Here is a 13,087-nt window from a genome sequence, read left to right on the forward strand (position 1 = left end):
AATGAAAATGTCTATACTTTATAAGCATTTACTAGGCTTATAAAAATTCCATGAAGTCAAATCATTTAAATGACTTTTACTGGTAGTCTGCTTTCTTACTGTGTGAGAGATGCACAATGGGGAATCAGTGACGGGACACAGTGAGCCCGAGACAATGATGAGCCTGTGTTTGAGCTGCTGATATGAAATTCAAAGCAGCTTATCGTGATGGCTGACCCCTGTGTTTAAGCATTTGCTGAAGTGCTGCTCCTTTCATGTCATTCTCGCAGTGTCAGACTGCTGCTTCTGTTGAGGCTTTGCTTAGTCACATTTCAGTCTCTCAGGATCCCAGCGGTTGAGAGATGCATGTCATGGATATTAACGCAATATGCATCAGTGTGATGTGCATGAGTTCATCAAGTTTCTTCACTAGATTTATGAATTCATGTATGAAGCCAAGTGGTGACTGTGACTACCATTTCTAAGCCGTTGTTAGGTACAGTAAAATAACCAGCAATTAACCCTTGTGCATTGTTCAAATTCCCATCCTTTCGTTATGTTCGTGGCTGAAAACAGCCACTACTTTAAACTGCTGTAAAAATTGATCAGATAAATATTTTTTTGCCATTTTTTTTGCATAAATCTATTAATCAACATCAGTCCTGTTCAAAACTACTAAATGTTTTTTAAAAAATCAAGATTTTAACTCTTTAATTGCCAAATTCATAAATTATGTCACTGATTTGGGAGGGAAAAAAACACAAAATTACTTATTTTCAATATAAAATGTGATTGTGGACTGGATTTTTTTTTACCTTTTATCACAGTCTTGGACATGTCAAAGATTAGAAACAACATTGGTTTTGATGCATTGTTAGTTTTTGTGCAGCATCAGATTTTAACGTTTTCTCCCTCATTTACTGTTTGTGGCTGTTTTTGCCCCATTGACTTCCATTATAACCACATTTTTTGATTGCAAAGCCATGACACCATAAAATCATGCATTTTTGATTGTTGGTGGTTTTCCCTGTTGGGAAGAGGTAAAATTTGTAATTTTTACTGTTGATAACCAGGTGGCACCATTAACCCTTTAGGTAGGCCTGTGCAAAAAAAAAGCTTAGTTTCTGGCTTTTACATGGAGTTATATGGAGTATAATAGCATAATAAAGTGTGTGTGTGTGTGTGTGTGTGTGTGTGTGTGTGTGTGTGTGTGTGTGTGTGTGTGTGTGTGTGTGTGTGTGTGTGTGTGTGTGTGTGTGTGTGTGTGTGTGTGTGTGTGTGTGTGTGTGTGTGTGTGTGTGTGTGTGTGTGTGTGTGTGTGTGTGTGTGAGAGAGACCTCACCTTGATGCGTCTGAGAAAATCAAAATATGCACCTCAGCTCTCAGAACTACATGGAGTAAACAAAAACAAAGTAAGTGTATTTATGCATCTGCCTTTTGATGGTGAGAAATGCAGACTAAACAAAAACTAAGCAAGTGGATTTAAACACTTGCATGCAAGCCTGCTGGTCATTTGATGATGAGAAGAGCAGCAAGCAACATGAGAAAGGGCTTGACTTGTAGTGAAGTTTTAGAGATGATTATGCATGTCTTCTCCCTCTGACACCACAGACTCAGGAGAGGCAGATCCTGATTTGGATGTGGCACCCTCATCATCCTCTCTAGCTTCCACTGAAGGCGAGGAGGATTCGGAGGATCCTGGGTCTGGGTGGATTGGGAGAAACGGCGAAGTGTGGTTTTCCACCAACCCGGAGACAACTCCCTTTCTTCAGCCTGCCAGAGGCGTGACTTCATGGCCGACGCGCTATGCCATCGCAAGGGTCCAGAACATTGATTCTGTGTTCAATCTGTTTTTTTACGGGCGCCGCACAATGAGAAACTGGACCGGGGTGGACTCCACAGATCTCCGTGCCTACATGGGGCTACTGATTTTGGCCGGCGTCTACAGGTCCAGAGGGGAGTCCACACGTTGCCTGTGGGATGATTGCAGTGGTCGTGCGATTTTTAGAGCCACCATGTCCCTCTCAAGATTCAAGAAATCAGCAGAGCTCTGCGTTTTGGAGGTTGGTCATGCTGACAATGAGGTCAATCATCTCGTCGGCCATGAAGTCACGCCTCTGGCAGGCTGAAGAAAGGGAGTTGTCTCCGCGTTGGTGGAAAACCACACTTCGCCGTTTCTCCCAATCCACCCAGACCCAGGATCCTCCGAAATCCCCCTTGCCTTCAGTGGAAGCTAGAGAGGATGATGAGGGTGCCACATCCAAATCAGGATCTGCCTCTCCTGAGTCTGTGGTGTCAGAGGGAGAAGACAATACATCCTGCAGCTCGCTGGAGGGGTCAGGCTGCATACTCATCTCTAAAACTTCACTACAAGTCAAGCCCTTTCTCATGTTGCTTGCTGCTCTTCTCACCATCAAATGACCAGCAGGGTTGCATGCAAGTGTTTAAATACACTTGCTTAGTTTTTGTTTAGTCTGCATTTCTCACCATCAAAAGGCAGATGCATAAATACACCTTTTTTGTTTTTGTTTACTCCATGTAGTTCTGAGAGCTGAGTTGCATATTTTGATTTTCTCAGACGCATCAAGGTGAGGTCTCTCACACACACACACACTCACACACACACACACACACAAACACACACACACACACACACACACACACACACACACACACACACACACACACACACACACACACACACACACACACACTTTATTATGCTATTATACTCCATATAACTCCATGTAAAAGCCAGAAACTAAGCTTTTTTTTGCACAGGCCTACCTAAAGGGTTAATGGTGCCACCTGGTTATCAACAGTAAAAATTACAAATTTTACCTCTTCCCAACAGGGAAAACCACCAACAATCAAAAATGCATGATTTTATGGTGTCATGGCTTTGCAATCAAAAAATGTGGTTATAATGGAAGTCAATGGGGCAAAAACAGCCACAAACAGTAAATGAGGGAGAAAAAGTTTAAATCTGATGCTGCACAAAAACTAACAATGCATCAAAACCAATGTTGTTTCTAATCTTTGACATGTCCAAGACTGTGATAAAAGGTAAAAAAAAATCCAGCCCACAATCACATTTTATATTGAAAATAAGTAATTTTGTGTTTTTTCCCCTCCCAAATCAGTGACATAATTTATGAATTTGGCAATTAAAGAGTTAAAATCTTGATTTTTTTTAAAAACATTTAGTAGTTTTGAACAGGACTGATGTTGATTAATAGATTTATGCAAAAAAAATGGCAAAAAAATATTTATCTGATCAATTTTTACAGCAGTTTAAAGTAGTGGCTGTTTTCAGCCACGAACATAACGAAAGGGTAGTGAATTTGCCCAGAGTGTACTGTTAAGTTTTTGAAAATTTTCAAAGCATTTTCCTAAAATATGTGTAAAAATAAGCTTTGTCACCAAAAATCATTCCATTTGCTGAAACACGGAAAAAGTTATGGCCAAAATAAGACTCAAAAATACCCCATAGTGGCTGAAAACAGCCCCAACAGCACATAAGGGTTAAAGTGCTTAAAATATTAAATAAATAATTAAGAGTAATAATAATAGGTTTGTCATCATATAAATGCAGCAAAAAAATAATTTATCCTATTAATACAGTATAATTCATTAGCAAACGGTAGGTTTTTTACGGTTGCCAAGTAACTTTCTTTAATACAGAAGTCATTTCTGAAGGATCATGGAGTAATGATGCTGAAAAAAGTATGTTTGGATTAATTTGTCATGAAGGCAAGTGTGAAAACTACCTAACATGCAGCTGAATATACAAATATTTGTACACAAACTTTTCACATTGTTTACAAACATTTAAGTTTTTACTTGAGTGTAATTATTCTATCTAAAAATAAATAGCAGTTGAATAGTTTGGGCTTTGTTGTTAATTTTAAACAATGTACCAAGTGAGAGTGGTTCCTGTTTACAGCATTATTTGGGAGATTTTTTTTTTTTTTCCAATTGTAAAATCAAATTATCGGTATCGGCAGATATCATTCTGAATAATCGACTCTGCATCATTGGAGAACTTTAGTATCTGTGCATATCTATTTAAATTGTGATAATATTTCACAATATTACAGATTTTACTGTATTTTTGATTGTTTTTTGATAGTAGTGCATGCTATGCGTCTCACTTTTGAAGCCAGACGATTCCATGCTGTATTATTTGTTTTCCGTCTCGTTTTGTCGACTTAATTTTCTCACTAGAAAAATGTCACTAGCTGTTGCTTTGGTCAGTTGCTAATCATTTAATCTGCATCTGTCAAACATGTATACAAACGCCTCTGCCTTCCAAGATGGCTGGCAATATGACCAAATGTTCCGAGTCACTGAATAGTCTACTACAATAAATCTGAAGTTGTATGTCAGACACTGATGTAGAAGTGCTCTATCAGTGTCAGACATACAGTAGAGCCGTTTCAACTTCAGCGAGTCCCTGATCCACGCAAAAAAAAATCCAATGCATGTTTTTCTAAGGGATTCAATCTCTCGCTGTATTCATGGCCTGCTATTCCAGGCATATACTTTTCTCAGCAGTCATTTTTCATGCGACTATAGATGTTGTAACATGGTGGTCCGCACGCCTGAGTGCGCCTCTCGTGAGCGAGTTGAAATGTTTGGTAATGATGGGTCTTTATTGATGACTGCTCTATATTAAACTCCTCAGGTCTTAGAGCTCAGAAGGTGCTGCTCCAGCAGTGCTGTCAGACCCTGTTTCCCTCTGAAACGGCTCACACAAACCCTTCCAGAGCTCAAAGCCCTGACACGCACATCCTAAATTGTGCATTTGAGGGATGAATGTAGAGCAGCGAGGGAAATGTCACTGCCACTGAGCTGGAACCCAAAACTAATTATTCCCTTAATCCAGCCAGTAGAGAGACAGAGAAAATAAATAATTTGTGTAAACACACAGACGTCGGATCACAGCACTTGTCGCATTGTTCGAAAGACCTTGTTGCTGTCATGTTTGTGAGTGCGGGCTGGAATGGGTCCGGGGCGTTTGACCCACGACAGGAGTTCATTTGAATCCACCTCGCCAGTAATGCCGGCCACATTTAACAAGCCTCTTTTTAAAGGCAGAAACAGTGAGCTGTGCCGAAAGCCGCTTACGGACAGAGCTCACAGGAGCCAGAGAAACTGAGCCAAGATTCAACAATGTCTGTTTCAACTTAACAGACTCACTTGCTTTCGTAAAACCATATTTAGATGGAGCCATATTTTATAAATCATATTTATAAAACATCCCTGTGCAATGTTTTTCTCATTCCTCATTCGCTTTCTAAACGCCATTCAAGGCTGGCAAAGGCCTAAAATTGTAAATGTGAATTGTATTATAGCAGTTATATTGCATATACTAACTTAAGACAGCTGGTGACTCAACTGTCAGTATGTCTATTGCTGATGTGTATTATTGGTGTGTTCTGCTGAGCACTTTTGAAGCTATAAATGTTCAAGAGGCTGAGCTATTTTATTCATTTTGAAATATAGTCATGGCTGAAGGGCATAGTTAGGTATGGTGTGCGGGAGAGTGCCTGCAACCCTTTTAGCCAAGACTTTATTGACAAAATAGTACACCCTTGAGTGCCTTTTAGCTTTGATAAAATGGTTACTGTATAATACAGTCATATTAAGGGCAGTTTTCAATAAAACATTATTTTATTATTAATTCATCTGTGTTGGAAAATATGGTCCGTGACATGTTAACCTATCCAGTGACTGAGATTAATAGCTATAGTACCATTCAACATTTTGGGGGCTGTACATTTTGTTAAAAAATATATAAACAAAGCATATTACGTTACCTTTTGGAACTTGGAAGGGTTCAATTTTGAGCAGATGCTTTTTACTATTATCGCTGTCATTGTTAGATCCCCAGATTCCACATCTGGCTCGATCTCAACAATATTCTCAAAACTATCATTCTTAATGTCTTCAAAATCAGTGTTTTGATCGCTGACAGCATCTTCACCAGATCCACCATCACGTGACAGTGTTTGACTGCATAGTGTTGCTCTGCAGTAAATCGCTAAGCCATTTCAAGTTTTGCTGATGTTACTTATGTATTCTTTAGTTTTATGTCTGCGATAATTATGAGTGAAACTTCTAATCATCACATCATCATTGTGTATCAGACATTGCCACCTTGAGGAATCATCAGAGATTCAATTATTGTTGCTCAGAAAAAAATATATACATTATTACATGCGTACCTCGGGTCGACTCTGACTCTGAATTAGCATCCAACCAATTGATTTCCAACCATCAAGACAACACTTCAAGTACTGTCCTAAAAATGAAAACCTCAGACATTTAGCATCCATTCCATCATTCAATAGGAAAATCGAAAATGTTGAAAGTGTATTTATTCAAGTGATCGTATCCTCCTACTTCATTAAGACATGGATAATCAATAGACGTATGAATGCAGATTGCATTCAATAAGACTCTTGAGATGCATGAGCACTCTTTTTGAAGTGTTTATTCCATGAAAATAACGCTTATCGCTTGATAGCCATCATATCTTCTCAGCAGAAGAGCTCTCAACATTGATGAAGCTGGAACACCTGATATCTTGAGTTTCGAGACATCCTGGTGAGTGTCTGTCTCGGACCAACATGGTCTAAACCCTGTAAAAGTGATCTATGGGATCAAATGGGGGTGTTTTCTGCTTGGCATATGACACATGAGTGTAGAGAAACAATCATTTGTTGTTAGCTGGCTTAACTTGTCTTTTCAAGGTGATCCAAAAGGCTTATTGAAATCGTGATGGTTTGGCATAATGAGGTTTGCAATTGTGGCGCGTCCCCAAAGACTTCATTCTAATGCTTGCCTGCCTTCTCGGGTTTGAAAAATCTCACCAGTGAGAACCAGTCTTGCTTATGAAGTGAAAAACTAAATCTACACATCTTTTGAATGAGAAAGATACATACTGTAGACATTTGATGACGTATTTTAGAACATCTTTATTCTATTGTGCTTTATACAATACTTCGCAGTTTAGCAATTGCTTTGTGCTAAATTATGCTGTGTTGATCAAATCAAAATTAAATCACATTAAACGTCAAATTAAGAGCTGTTTAGACAGTCCTTGTCTTGTGATGGTACACAACATAATGTTAGATATTACACTACACATATGTTCACTTTCACAAGAGAACTAAATATGCACTGGTATAATATGCACAGGTATAAATACAGGTTAAACTACTACTAATAATAATAATACAATATTGAATGTATTTAAACATATATATATATATATATATATATATATATATATATATATATATATATATATTGTAAAATACTATTTATTTATTTTTGTTTATTTATTGATTTAGTAAGTAAATTATGATAGTTAAATTTTTTTGATGAACTAGGCTATGGGCCCTTTAAAGAAACCATTATTATCCAGGACAAACGCAATAGTTAGAAGTCTATGTATGATGTGGGCATGAATCCTCCATGCTTCACTTCATGTCCACAACTTTCTGTTAAAGTTGTCCCAGTTGCTTAAGATCCAGTAATTGTCCGACTAGCTGTTAAGACCTTGTAGATCGTAAAATAAATTTCTCTGAGTTTTTCTTGGCCTTCTGAGGGAGCTTTGGGCAGTGAGCCATGGACAGCTTTAGTGAGAAAGTTTTGTGACCACACAGTGGCGGAGGTATGTGTGTGTGTGTGTGTGTGTGGGGTTCAGGTATATACGTATCCTACGCTATGGCAATATTCAAAAACCTTGTCCTTGTGGGGACATTTTTTGGTTAAATATAAATCAGTACATATAAATCATACAAATTATGTTTTTTGAAAATGTTGATGTGTGTGTGTGTGTGTGTGTGTGTGTGTGTGTGTGTGTGTGTGTGTGTGTGTGTGTGTGTGTGTGTGTGTGTGTGTGTGTGTGTGTGTGTGTGTGTGTGTGTGTGTGTGTGTGTGTGTGTGTGTGTGTGTGTGTGTGTGTGTGTGTGTGTGTGTGTGTGTGTGTGTGTGTGTGTGTGTGTGTGTGTGTGTGTGTGTGTGTGTGTGTGTGTGTGTGTGTGTGTGTGTGTGTGTGTGTGTGTGTGTGTGTGTGACAGAACTGTAGATGAAGAGAAACAGGCCAATGGGGGACACGTTCCCCATCCGTCCCCTGTGACTTTCAAACAGCCTTTTTGTCTAATTGCTCTCTCTCTCAGAAGTTTTAGAAAGGTGACTTCGAGACCCAAAGGACATTTAGACCAAAAGAGATGAAACGGTCCCCTGGGAAGTCATTTACTCTCAAAGTGGATTTGTTAGGTCAGGACAATCTACTACAGTAAATACATACTATAAGCCTCTTTGGAAATGGACAATATGTGCACTTTGGCTTCTATTTTTTTGCCATGTTAGTGACAGTGACTTCATCTACAATATTTTTTCTCTTTTCTTTATTCAAGTTGTTAGATTGACAAGTTGATAGACAACAAACTGATTATATGATTTTGAAAATATGTAGATATACACAATATATAAATAATAGCATGCAAACCCTGTCATGTTTAGGTGGTTTTACTCTTTGGTTTTGCTGCGTCATCAGTCTCATTCTCCTCTCCATCCTGGCAAGACAAATGGCCTCTTCAGGCTTGGCAGAGGACGTGATTGGTCCAGCAAACATCCTGTGCTGTAATCTTTGAGTTATTGGGTAATCTTTGAAGCAATCTTTAAACTGCATTTTTGCTTGCCACTGAAAGAGCTTTTAATGAGTTCCAGTTCCTGACCAAACAAACTTCAGATCCACAGCTTGTATACAAAAAAACGTTTGTTTTCTCATCAGAAGGTAAAGTTTAGGATTCAGATTCAGTCTTCTGAGGCATTGCATTATCCATGGTAATCCTGAACACTTACACAGCACGATGCTTTGATTGCAGTGTGTTTACACTCCGGATCAGGTTTTAGTAATGTTCCTCTGGCCTGCTGATCAGAGCGTGTGAGCGGTGCGGACTGGAAATGGATCAGGAAGAACAGTTCTGTGGTTTTTGCCTGTAGCAAGCAGTGTTTTGGGAAAGTCTCACCATCCGTGTTCACTCACTCTGTAACCACTCCATCTCAAGCATTACATGCATGTTAGCGGGCCCAAATGCATGATTTCACTGCTTGTTAATAGCCTAATAGCTGGCAGAATGAAAGAGAGATGAAATTGTGATGATTAGATGATTAAAAGATTAAAACGCTCTTTTTAAAAAAAAATTACTTGTACTCATTCAACAAGGAAGCATTAAACTGATCAAAAGTGAAAGTAAAAACATAATGTTACAAAATATTTTTATTTCCAAATAAATGCTGTTCTTTTTAACTTTTTGTTCAGATAATCCTGAAAAAATGGCTTGTACCTGGAGTACCAAATTTTAAATTGTAATATTAAAAAAATATTACTGTTTTTGCTGTATGTTTAATCAAATACATGCGCCCTTGGTGAGCATAAGAGACTTTTGAACAGTAGTATAAATGGTTTTGAGTAAAGTTTTTCTAACCAGCGAGTGGGGAGGGATTGTGGAGCAGTAAAATGAAAGTCCGGCATGGATTTGGAAAGGACTGATTACAGACTGCTTTCAGCGGGGAGGGAATCGCCTGTCACTCCAATCTACTCACACTAGCTAGGTTTACATGGACACCTTTTGTTTAAATCGGAACTTATTTATTTCCGATTGATGAATCCTAATGGAGTGTTTACATGAACGCTAAATAAAGGTATCGGGTTGATGTGTGCGTTTATGGCACGAGCCTTAAATCGGATTTGATCTTTTGACATGCGCTCAATGCACGAATATACAGTTTCCCGCTGTTGGTACATAGTAACTATCACCCTGCCATCACTTTGTTTCTTTGTTTAAAAAAGCAGACTGGCATGTTCACACTTGGTGTCTTTTTTGACAAGAAAAAGTTGACACTGGTGCTTTTTTTGTAAAAAAAAAGAAAAAAAAAAGAAAAGCTGGCAACGTTTGGTTCCAAATAGCAGCCGAGGGCGTCTTTTGTTGCTATAGCAACAGATGCTACAGTTGCCCATGCACGCCAAGTTCTGGTAAAAGGGAGTGACATTTGTTGACAGCTGCTGTTATCAGCGGTTTATGGTATTATAAATATACTGTATAGGCTATATATTGCTGAGCGAACATTAATGTTAGCTGACTTTAACAGGTAAGATAGTTTTGTTAACAACAAGTAGTAGATTATACACTTACCTGAACATCTAAGGATCCGTCCAATCTGTGCCCACACAACCTCTTTAAACGGATTCGTATGCCCCTTCCTCCGTCCATAACAAAGCCTGTAGATGAGAGTCCGAAACATGGACTGATGGGACGTTCTCTGCTTTAAAGCTGATGAGAGCAACGAGAATTTTTGAATGACACAACAGTGATTTATGATACCTTTTCAACAACAAGGGCTCATCATACTGTACGTCATTACGCCATTTCTACCTCATTGCATATGCGCAGTACTTTCAGGTTTCCAGTTTTGGGTTTCAATCCGATCAATTGTCGGATTAGACAACATTAGATTGACTGATTAGAAAAGGTTTAAACCACCCCAATTTGGCCAATTCATTCCGATTGACGTGGTTACGTGTGACTTATATTATTCCGACTGTGCTACTAGTCTGATTACAATGTGGTTATTCGGGTCCATGTAAACGCAGCTGCTGGTACAGATGATAACACAACTGTTTCCACTGGAAACCTTGGGCTTCTGCAGTCTGTTTGGATGACTGAGAGGAAGACGTCTGAGAGATGAAATTCTGAACTAGTTAGTGATATGGTATTTTAAGGGCGCGTGCTTGGCCATAATGTTAACGCGCATCCACTTTGATTCTCTAATATAAACAGATGCAGCAGTTTTCATTTTTGCAAATCATACATTATTACAAGGAAAAATATTAACACACGAGGGAAATCATTGTTGTGTCCGTGAAGATGTGAAAAAGATCTATCTAGATAAAAAAAAAAAATAATCTAGATTAGGCTACACATTTACTACCCAAATTATACGCCTGTTTAACCGAAGCTAATTTGGGTGGGTATCTCCCATCATCCCCAATGTCACTTCTCTGTGTTTTACAGCCCTGACGAGAACGTCGGTTTCCTCGGCTGTGAACCGCTACTGGCGTGCGCTGGCAAATCCGCCGTTATTATAGCAATCCACCATGTAACAAGCGCGTCTGCTCTTAAAGGGAATGTGAGAGAGGACGCTCTGATTGGTTTATTTCACGTTACGCCCAAACCACACCTATGAATAATGAAGCTACTTCAGACCAACCCCTTTTAGATTTGCGTCGGGCGCAAGAGTCATTTATCCCGCCGGGAATATAGCAACAGCGCCGGGATCCGCCCACAAAGTTACTTGCGCTTTGCGCTTTGACACTTGCGTTTCAGATCGTTAAAATAGGGCCCGTAGTCTTCAGTGAAATGGCAGCCCTTCAATGTTTAAAGGTAATTCTGCAAGTAGCTCCAGTTCTTGAAATGTAATTTTATTTTAGTCGATGTTTCCTTTACTATGTTCACTTTTTTATTTTTCAGTGTTTTTGCAAAATAGTTTAAAGGTGAATAAATATAAATCTATTAACAGCAAAGCCGCACATGGATCAATAGTGTTGTCATAGAGACTAATCACGAGTGAAAGCTGTTGACGTATTATTATGCTAATTCAGACATGACGTGGTCTTATTTAAATGTTAAAAGATACTGTAAACCCTCGAGAGAAGGGCTGGGAAGGTCATTTTTTTTCTGTTCTGAGTAAATGTGCTCTTTTTAGATGTTTGACCAAAAACCCCTTTAATATCCCTCTGGAGAACCGGAGAACTAATTATCACTGCTGTTTTTCCATTAACTCTGTATAATAAATCCCTGACCAACCACAAAGACATTTTCTCAATAGTTCGTGGAAATGATCTCCTCACATCCACGTGACTGCCGCCCACACCGAGCAGGAACCACATGTTCTCTCACACACTGGAAGCCCAGTGGTCACACCTCAGATATGGGAACTTTCTGAACTCTATTTCTCTGTTTATTGCGTTCATTCTTTTGGTGGGCGATGCTGACATTTATCAGACCTCTGGCAGTCTTATTAAAACGGCAGTCTGTTTTCTCTGAAGTGATGATGTGCCAAAGCACATTGGCACCTCTGCTGTGTTAAACATACATAAATTAGTTTTCAGAAGAAGTTTGTTGCCCAATATGTTAAACTGAAGAACACATCACATCTCGCTTCTCTCAACTCAACATTTCTCAAAATTTTCAGTCCTCAGCTCAGACTTTTAAAACCCATATATTACATATGTACATATTAAATACACATTTAACCCTGAATGGATAGGCCATTGAATCTAACTGCATGTTTTCTAAACTGTTATTAAAAGCATGTTCCGTTAATTATTCAAAAAGGTTCTCTGTGTTCCCCCCATAATATGTTTGCATATTTTTTACGCATGATGCAGTATACACTAGCGTTCAAATGTTTAGGGTCAGTATGTTTTTATTCAACAACAATACATTTTTCAAAAGCGACACTAAAGACTTTTACATTGTTACAAAAGATATTTCAAATAAATGCTGTTCTTTAAAAAGTTCTGTTCATCAAAGAATCCTGAAAAATAAAATCATGATTTCCACGGAACTATTAAAGGGATAGTTCACTTTAAAATTAAAATTCTGTCATCATTTACTCACCCTCAAGTTGTTTCAAACCTGTATTAATTTATTTCTTCTGCTGAACACAAAGAAAGATATTTTGAAGAATGTCAGTAACCAAACAGTAGTCTGTACCCATTGACTTCCATAGTATTTTTTTTTCCTACTATGGAAGTCAATGGGTACAGACTACTGTTTGGTTACTGACATTCTTCAAAATATCTTTCTTTGTGTTCAGCAGAAGAAATAGATTAATACAGGTTTGAAACAACTTGAGGGTGAGTAAATGATGACAGAATTTTAATTTTAAAGTGAACTATCCCTTTAAGCAGCACAACTGTTTTCAACATTGAGAATATTTACAAATGTCTCTTGAGCATCAAATCATCATATTAGATTTCTGAAGGATCATGTGACACTGAAGACTGGAGTAATGATGCTGATGC

The 13,087-nt window shown here is 38.4% G+C and overlaps 1 protein-coding gene across 13 annotated transcripts in view; it reads left to right on the forward strand.

Annotated features, from left to right (window-relative positions):
* The window catches only part of enox2 (ecto-NOX disulfide-thiol exchanger 2), a 275,039-nt gene that overhangs the window by 190,877 nt on the left and 71,075 nt on the right, over positions 1-13,087 (forward strand). The window lies entirely within an intron of this gene.

Source organism: Phoxinus phoxinus, assembly GCF_949152265.1.
Source record: "Phoxinus phoxinus genome assembly, chromosome: 12".
In the NCBI taxonomy this organism is placed as follows: Eukaryota; Metazoa; Chordata; class Actinopteri; order Cypriniformes; family Leuciscidae; genus Phoxinus; species Phoxinus phoxinus.